This window comes from Rhamphochromis sp. 'chilingali' (genome assembly GCF_963969265.1).
Source record: "Rhamphochromis sp. 'chilingali' genome assembly, chromosome: 19".
NCBI classification, from domain to species: domain Eukaryota; kingdom Metazoa; phylum Chordata; class Actinopteri; order Cichliformes; family Cichlidae; genus Rhamphochromis; species Rhamphochromis sp. 'chilingali'.
In genome coordinates this window covers 31454922-31463148 of record NC_137946.1, presented here as the reverse complement: position 1 = coordinate 31463148, position 8227 = coordinate 31454922, and the positions used below count along the sequence as shown (strand labels likewise).

Below are 8227 nucleotides of genomic sequence, written 5' to 3'. Positions count from 1 at the left end.
CAATAATAGCATCCTAGTATTTACTACTTAATGAGATCACAGGAAATAAGCCTTCTGGCTGAGTTAGCAGAGCAGTGTTAGTATTACAGTCATGCCTATTTTCAAGACCAAGATGGCAAAAGCAGAAATTCTTGGCTTCAGAGCAGTAGTATGCAAACCAAAAGTAACAATGTGGCACATTCATGACTGAAAAAATAATCCTTGGGGATGATTTACCTGCATTTGAGCAGTGTTGTTTGTGTGGGAATAATTTTGTTTGCATTTCCAGAAGACTGTGGTGAAGCACTAACATTTTCATTTCTCTCTTAAGGACACTCCAAACTTGCTGTGCTTCATCATGCTAACCAAAGGCGCCCACCCTTAGGTAAACATGCTTTACCAACTAATTTACAGACTTTAAATATGACAGGCTCATTTTCCTCTTCTAGTACACTCTATTCTTATTAAACCTGTTGGTTTGGAAGCCATAAGGGGAAAGTAACTGAGTTCAAGTGTAGCTGAGGTTTGGAGACAAACGACCACGGGGAGAATGTGAATCCACAGTGTCTTACAGAGCTCTTGTGTTAGAAAATGAAATGTCCCGGGAGAAAGTGTTCACCACACCACAGAGTCATTAATTCTGCATCATGACCTGCCTGTCTGCTGGCAGCAGCCGGGCAATGTGTATCCTGTGGCATCATTAGATTAGGAGTCAGATCAGAACAGCTACAAATAACGCAAAGGCGGTGCTGTAGGATGGGATCAGATGGGAGGTAATGCACAATATGAGTAAACTGAAGGAGCGATTTCATGGAAAAAAAAATAGGCATAATAAAATTAGGCGACCTGTAACATTATTTTCCACAGTGCCATCTCTGAACAGTGTTTCGTACACTGAGTTTCATTTTGCTGTGTTTACAACCGCGCAATTAGAAATTCAGGCAGTGACTGGTTTAAATCACAATTACAGAGACAGCTACACAAGTGAGTCACATTAAGTTAAATACCAATTAGCAGTATGTGCCAGTTTTAATAGAGCTCTGGCAATTAGCATTATGTGTGTTTCCAAGGCACAAAAAGACAACTTACAGAAGTCACTGCCAATCTCCGCTTAATTGGTTCCAAACTTCTGCACCATAGCAAGAAGCAGCAGCTCAGCGATCATGAAAAATGCTTTTAGGAAGACTTTTGGGCACGACGAAGGTGGACTCTCGCCAGAGTGGCTAACTAGTAGCTACAAAAAAAAAAAAAAAAAGAAAAAAAGACTGTGGACTTAACATTCTTACTGTTGTTTTTACTGTTCACTCTCAGTGCATGAGGCTCCTCCTGGGCAGTCTGTAACTATCACCAAAGCATCCAAGATGTGCAATCTGTGCAAACTCTGACCCTTGTTTGGCCATTTCTGTTCTCACAACTGTCTTTCCAACACTGTCAGCATCACATTGACTCATATCAGAAATGCTAACAGCCTATTGGTAAAACCTCAGAAATGTCAGAGACACACACACAGTCTTCAGTAAAAAACTTTGGGGAAACTCAGTCCCTCCATTTCAGCTTCTAGTTTCCAGTAACTGTTGACCAGTCTTGTACTGGGCTTCAAATCTGGAACAATGTTGACCCTTTGCTCTTTCAAAACTTCTGTTTTGCATTTACAGTAATGTGCAGACTGCTAACTCAATGGATGAACCATTATTGTGTCAGCACATAACAGACAATTTAGCAAACAACCAGTTTTAAACCGTATCTTCAGGCACTTTGTTACTAGCAGGAAGTCTCTTTTAGGTTTTACTTTGAGGAAACAAAAACTTAGAGAAGAAAAAAAGATAGTGGCCTAAAAATAGGCAGAAAAATCCACAGCAGATGATCAAAATCTAAAAGTCATTCAAAAACCTGAAAAATCCAGAATAGACTGAACACAAGACCTGAGAGATGTATCTGACCCTTCAGCTGATCTACTGTGTCATTGAAATGGTCATAGCTGGTAGATGAGTGGATGATGGGGCGGGTGCAGTTTTCTGGAGGAGGAGTTGGCCGTCCGATTGGGGTCTGGAGTGTGGGGCCTCCCTGCTGCTGCTGAGTCGGGGCGGTCTGCTTCTCTCCACCTCAGCGAAGCGGGTAACACTACCTGGGTCTGGGTGCAGTTTCCCCCTCCAGGCGCAAGGGTACCTAGACCTGGGGTATAGAGTACGCTTGGAGAGTGTGATTGTATGTACAGTGTCTATTTATGTTTGTCTCCACGTTGGGTGAGTGCTGAGTAATTGCATATGAGAGCATGAGGGTGGGAATGGATGTTTGTGTCTGTGTGTGCCTGTTTGTTTGTGTCTATATGTCAGGTTGGGTATCAGACACCACCTCTCTGGGGACATCTCAGGCCCTCCAAGGTTTGGAGGCCTATCTCCCCCACCACTCCCCCTGCCAGTGGCGGACTCCCTCAGACATCGGTGCGTTGGTGGTTCTTGGTGTCCGGGGATGGGTGCCCAGGTACTGTGGGATTACACACCGGCTCACTCCTTGGTGGCTGCTTGTCAGGGCCTGGAGCCTGGGGCTTGCTTGGGCCCCGTCGGGGGGTGGGGTGCCCTCGGCCTCTCGGCCTGGGGCTCGGTCATTCTGGCACAGTTGGCTGCCGGCGGAGCTCACGGGCACGTCACTGCAACCCCCCCTGGCTCTGCTCCGCGGCTGCTGAGTGAGCCCTCATCTGGGGCTTTACTCAGCTCTTTTCGGGGATAGTGGCGCGGCTGCCCCTCTGTTGGTCTCTTGTGCTCTGAGGGTCTCTGGATGTCTGGAGCCTGGATCTCCTCCATACCTGCTTCATGCCCTGGAGGACGGGGCTGTGCCCCCCCCACACACACACCCTCTAGCAGATCATTACATGAAGGAACCTTTTAAATACAAGCGCGCTCACAGGTGTACACACGGGTGCTCACACACACAAACTACACCCTTTTTGGCTCCTACCTCAAAGCACACTGTGCGCTGTCCCGTGTGTAGCAAGTGGTAATAATATAAAATAAACAATAAAAGCAAAGATGAATAGAATAGACCAATAGGGCAGAGCTGGGATGGTCCATTTGGTAAATTAAATCCATTGGGCATCTTTCTTTGCCTTTAGACAATAATTCTGATGGCAAAAGAACCAAACTGGACAGGCGGAGAAAAAAAAAATGGTCATAGCTGTCAAAGCGTCATGGCAAAGGAAGTGAAAGAGAGAAAAGCCAAATTACAGTGGCATCAAGTTCTATGGAATGATGAATCCACATGGGAAATTTTTGGCTGCAATTTTTGTCAGTATGCATGGAGGACATCAGTACAGATGTGTAACAGTGGGTGTCTACAGCCTTTTGTAAATCATGGTGGATACCCTATTTTTGGGGGGTTGATTTTCAGTCAGTGGCATTTGAGATCTTATGAAAACTGCAGGAATTATGAATGTAAAAAGAAGTGTGGTCAGATTTTTATCCAATCACGTGCGTTCCATCTGGGCAGCGTCTGATTGCCAGCATCTGGAAATGGCTTCCTTTTTTCAGCATGAAGGTGAAAAAACACACAGTGCAACCGATCAGTCGTGGATTGTCCTCCTAGACCTCTGACCTCAACAATACTGAAGCAGTGTGGGATAATCTTGATGCATAATGGAACAAAAGGGAACCAACATTCAAAGAAGAACTTCAGGAAGCCTGGAGAACTATCCCTGAAGACTGCATAAGACAAGGCTAGACAAGAAAGCTTCCTCTGAGGGTTCTGGATGTGATGAAGATGTGGTCATACCAAATACTGACTTTCAAGCTCATTTAAGTTGAATAAACTATTTTTGCAAAACATACAGTGTTGTATTACCATGTATATTTGCACATTTCAATAAATTATGTTTTAATTTTAAATTTTCTCATGTTAGTAATGGCACTAAACCAAAGTCATATAGCTCCACTTTTGAATACCCAAAGGTAAAAAGGTAGAACTTACACAAAACTTTGGGTAAAAGTGGAGAAGTTTTAAGTTATTCTGGCCATGCTAATAAAGACAAGGATGGAATTGTTGTTTAAGGTCAAATTAAAAGAAAAACATAGAACAGATTTTTTTCTTGCATACATTTGAGTTAGTTAAAAAGAAAAAGGTGCATTTGCACAAAACAGAAAAGGAAAAAAAGAATGATACTCGCATATAGACTCATTTGTTAGAGCTCATTTGTGGAAATATGAAATAAGTGACAGTGACAAGTGATGGAGATTTAAAATGCTGCACAAATGTGTCAGTCACCCCTGGATGTCTGTCATATTTTTCAGCCAGAACTGTGAAGAGTAAAAACCACTCAGATTTCTCAGAGTCTCTCCTGCATGTGCTCTTCCTCCCATTAGCACAGCAGCAGCAACCACTGAAACCTATTACTTCTAAAAATGCTGCAAAATAGACCTCAGCAGACATATTGTTACTCAAAACTCAAGCCTTTCAAACCACCAGTTGCCGGTTCATTGCCTCAGTGCCTTCCGGCAATTGAAAGAGCACAAAAAGATTTGATCAGCTCCTGGGAGTTGAGCAACAGTGCAGCAGTGGTGAAAATGTGAGCCTTTCTGATATAGAAACAGGAGCAGGGTTTTTGTTTTCTTCCCCAAGTTATGTGTGAGCGGCGTTATCAGTACATCACTGTATACTGCTCCCTTATCTTCTTCTTAAACAGGCCTAAACGTACACCATGTTGGCTTTGCTGTAAATGCAGATTTTTAAGAGCAGTAGCTAATCCGCCTGCATGATCATGTCTCCTCTTCCACAGCAAAACCTCTGACTCTTTGAAAATAACATCAAGCTAAGTTTCCTGCTCTCGCCTGTTTTCTCATCCGTCCAGCTGGAGGCTAAAGGAAACAGAATGCACTTTTATTAGGGCAGCTCTGAGAAAAATGTAAGCATCACAAATTAGCTTGTGATCTGGTTTGGGTGTTCATTCAAGTGGAGTGCAATTCACATTTAAAACTCAAAGGTCTCAGAATCACAAACGTCAGTCTTGGTCCTCGCCCGTGATGTGGCGCTGAAGGTTTTTCCCTGAGAAAATGACTGATTGTGAAGTCATCACAGTTAATGCGGCTTCAGCTCACAGACTCATGTCATGACTTCAGGGCCATCCACACAGGAAGTGATTCACTCATCACAGATTGCTTTGCAGCTTATTGGTCCCTAGTGGACATCCAAGGCTCTGATTACCTAGCTAACACTCACTGTCTACTTTGCATCACCGATAGTCCTTTTGAAAATTTGCTGCTTGGCATCACTGAATGTTGGTCACAATGTTGCCGGTGCTAACCCGTGTTAGTTCTTTCCTGTATGGATGCAGAAGCAGCATAAAAACAACATATGAAATGAGTTTGACATTAAAAAGACATCCACATCTGCAATGTGCACAGAGGTCCTATGGACGTCAACAGTAAACGGTTAGTAGATGTAACCTGGTGGTACAAAACATCGCCTTTGTCACGGTCTGTGGAGAGTAGTGGACCCAAATGCAGACAAACAAAACATCGACGAAACAGGATTCTTAACGAAAAGCTAAAAGCATCATTTATTGTGGCTGATGAAGAACACAAAACAAAGGGCTAGGCAAAACAATTCAACACTAAACTAAACCTAAACAGGGAAAACTACAAAATAAACGTGACAACCTTAAACATTAAAATCTGGCTTGGACACGAGGAAACCTTAAGACATGGTGTGATAATAACAGACGACCAGGGCCCTGTTTCAGGAAGCCGGTTTGGAAAACTCAGAGTGAAAAACGACACTCACGGTTGAGTAACCCCGAACTGTCCAACTCGGAATATTCCGTTTCAGAAAGGCTGATAACAATTAGTTCAGTCAACGCGGAGTTGCTTTAACCCCAAGTGAAGCGCGCGGACGAGGATACATAAAGCCCTGATAAGCGGAGCACAGATTAAGCGAGTCACCATGGAGACGGAGGGAAAGAAGGCGCGGTCAATGTATTTCACAGCGCTTGAGGCCGAAATTCTGATGGCAGCATATGCCGATAACATGCAAATTCCGCGGAAAAAAGTAACACAGCCTCAGCTGTGAAAGAAAGGAAGCATGCATGGCAAAACATAGCCGACAGAGTCAATGCGTGAGTGTTAATTTAAACATTGATCGAGGGATTTCCACCCATTTAACACGTTATTTTATCATATGTTATTTTATTTGTTATTTTATACATTTTATTTTGTGATGTGATGTGAGCGCAGGTGCAACCCAACAGGCCCCAAACGTGCCTGGCAGCAAGTAAAAATGAAATATAAAAATATAGTCCAAACAGGTAAGGTGTAATTGTATTATGAGCCATAGTGCTTGGTCTGTTTGTCCCATGTAAATCAATTGCAGTTAGAGGCTACATTAATTTTCTTTCTGTAAGCACTTATTGAAATTATCTGAGCACATTACAAGTACATATTTGCTTACTCTGTATGCTCAAATGTGACCCGTTATAGCCAACAGAAAAAAAGCGGAGGCCCGAAAAACAGGTGGGGGTCCTCCACCACCACCACTCACAGAGGCTGAGCAGTTGGCCCTCAGCCAAAACAGTGGGCGCCCTGTGGCCGAAGGCATCTCTGCGGGGACATCCTCTGAGGCAATAACCCCGCAAGACACAAGTGCCTACATAAGGGGTAAATTCAAAATAATACATGATGTGCATACATCCTTTCTTCACAGTCACCTTTGCAGTGCGACACATTCATTTGATAAACTCTTTACCATAATGGATTATTTTGTAGTGAAGTTATTTTCCGACTGATTTTGCCTTCCCTCAGTCTTGGTTGTCTTTGAGAGCATAATGACAATGAAGTGTAAGGTGCTTGGTATGTTTGTTAATTGCCATTTGGTCCCTTGTAAGTTATAAGTGACCTGTATAAACCTCATATTCTATCAGTTGATGGTGATGGTGTACTGCATCTGGTGCAGCCTCCTGTTGAGCCAGACCAACATGCAGTTGTGAGTAATACTCCACAGATTATATGAGTTTACAGTAGAACAGCAATGTTGTTTATTTCTTTACTACAGGAAAATAATGAAGAAACATTGACAGCTGTTACAGAGGAGGAAGCAACAGAGACACTTTATGAGGTTTACATCTTTTAATACTTTGTGTACAGGAAATACAGGCGACCAATAAAGCCAGTTGAACAAAAAATCTGTTTATTCTTCTTTCAACATGTTGAGGTGATGGGTCAAAAGAAATGATTGTGACATATGGTGTCTCTGACTGCACTTCCATCTTGTATGTCCGTGGGAGGGTCAGGATGTTCATGGTTTGGATCACTGCTGATGTTTGGTTCAGAAGGACAGTGTTCTCCTCTAATTGTGGCAATGTTGTGAAGAATCACACATGCCACAATAATGTCACATGCCCTTTCTGGGGTGACCCTGAGTCTTTGCAGGCACTGGAACCGGGCCTTAAGCATTCCGATAGTCATTTCAATTCTGGCTCTTGTCCTGCAATTAGCCAGATTATATCGCTGCTGTGGGCCCGGTTCAGGGTCAGGGTAAGGGGTAAGCAAATAGGGTAAACATGGATACCCCCTATCACCAAGCAAGTAGCCAGTGAACTCTCCTAAGACAGAAGGGTACACTTCAGTTCAAATGTCCCTGAAGCAATTGGTCTTTATATATTTTAAAGTATTCTCAACTCACCATGTCCAAATTTTGTGCTCAGTGTACATTCACGGAATATTTGTGAGTCATGGACAGAGCCTGGCCACTTGGCTTCCACATTTGTGATAATGTTGGCAGCATCACATATGATCTTCACAGTGCAGAGAACACAAATTAGCATCCATTACTATAATGAAATAATTTGTTAGTTTGAAATGCTACAGGGAACTATGTACCTGTACATTAATGCTGTGGAAAGACTTCCTGTTCACATAGTCTCCTTCATTTACTGAAGGAGCAATGATTGGAATGTGAGTGCCATCTGTACAGCCAATCACGCCTGGGAACCCTGAAAATAAATGTGCAATTTAAGTAGTAGTCCAAGTATCAGCACATCATAAATTAAGTTTTGTTCATCCTGATACCTGCAATTTTGTGGCATCCCTCTTTGATAAATCTTGTGGGTCTGTGACCGGGGAACACCACAGACGAGTACAGGAGACGTTTCAGTGCAACTGTAACATTCCTGACTGCCCGACAGACGGTAGCCTTGGAAACGTGCTCAGCGTCACCAATATTATACAGAAAGCTCCCGTTTGCAAGAAACCGAAGTGCAATACAAATA

The 8227-nt window shown here is 43.1% G+C and overlaps 1 long non-coding RNA gene across 1 annotated transcript; it reads left to right on the top strand.

Annotated features, from left to right (window-relative positions):
• Nucleotides 1-6049: 6049 nt before the first annotated feature.
• Nucleotides 6050-7980, top strand: LOC308387298. The gene is made up of 2 exons (XR_013969917.1): nt 6050-6617; nt 7012-7980. It is a non-coding gene; the product is annotated as an uncharacterized lncRNA (long non-coding RNA).
• Nucleotides 7981-8227: the final 247 nt, after the last annotated feature.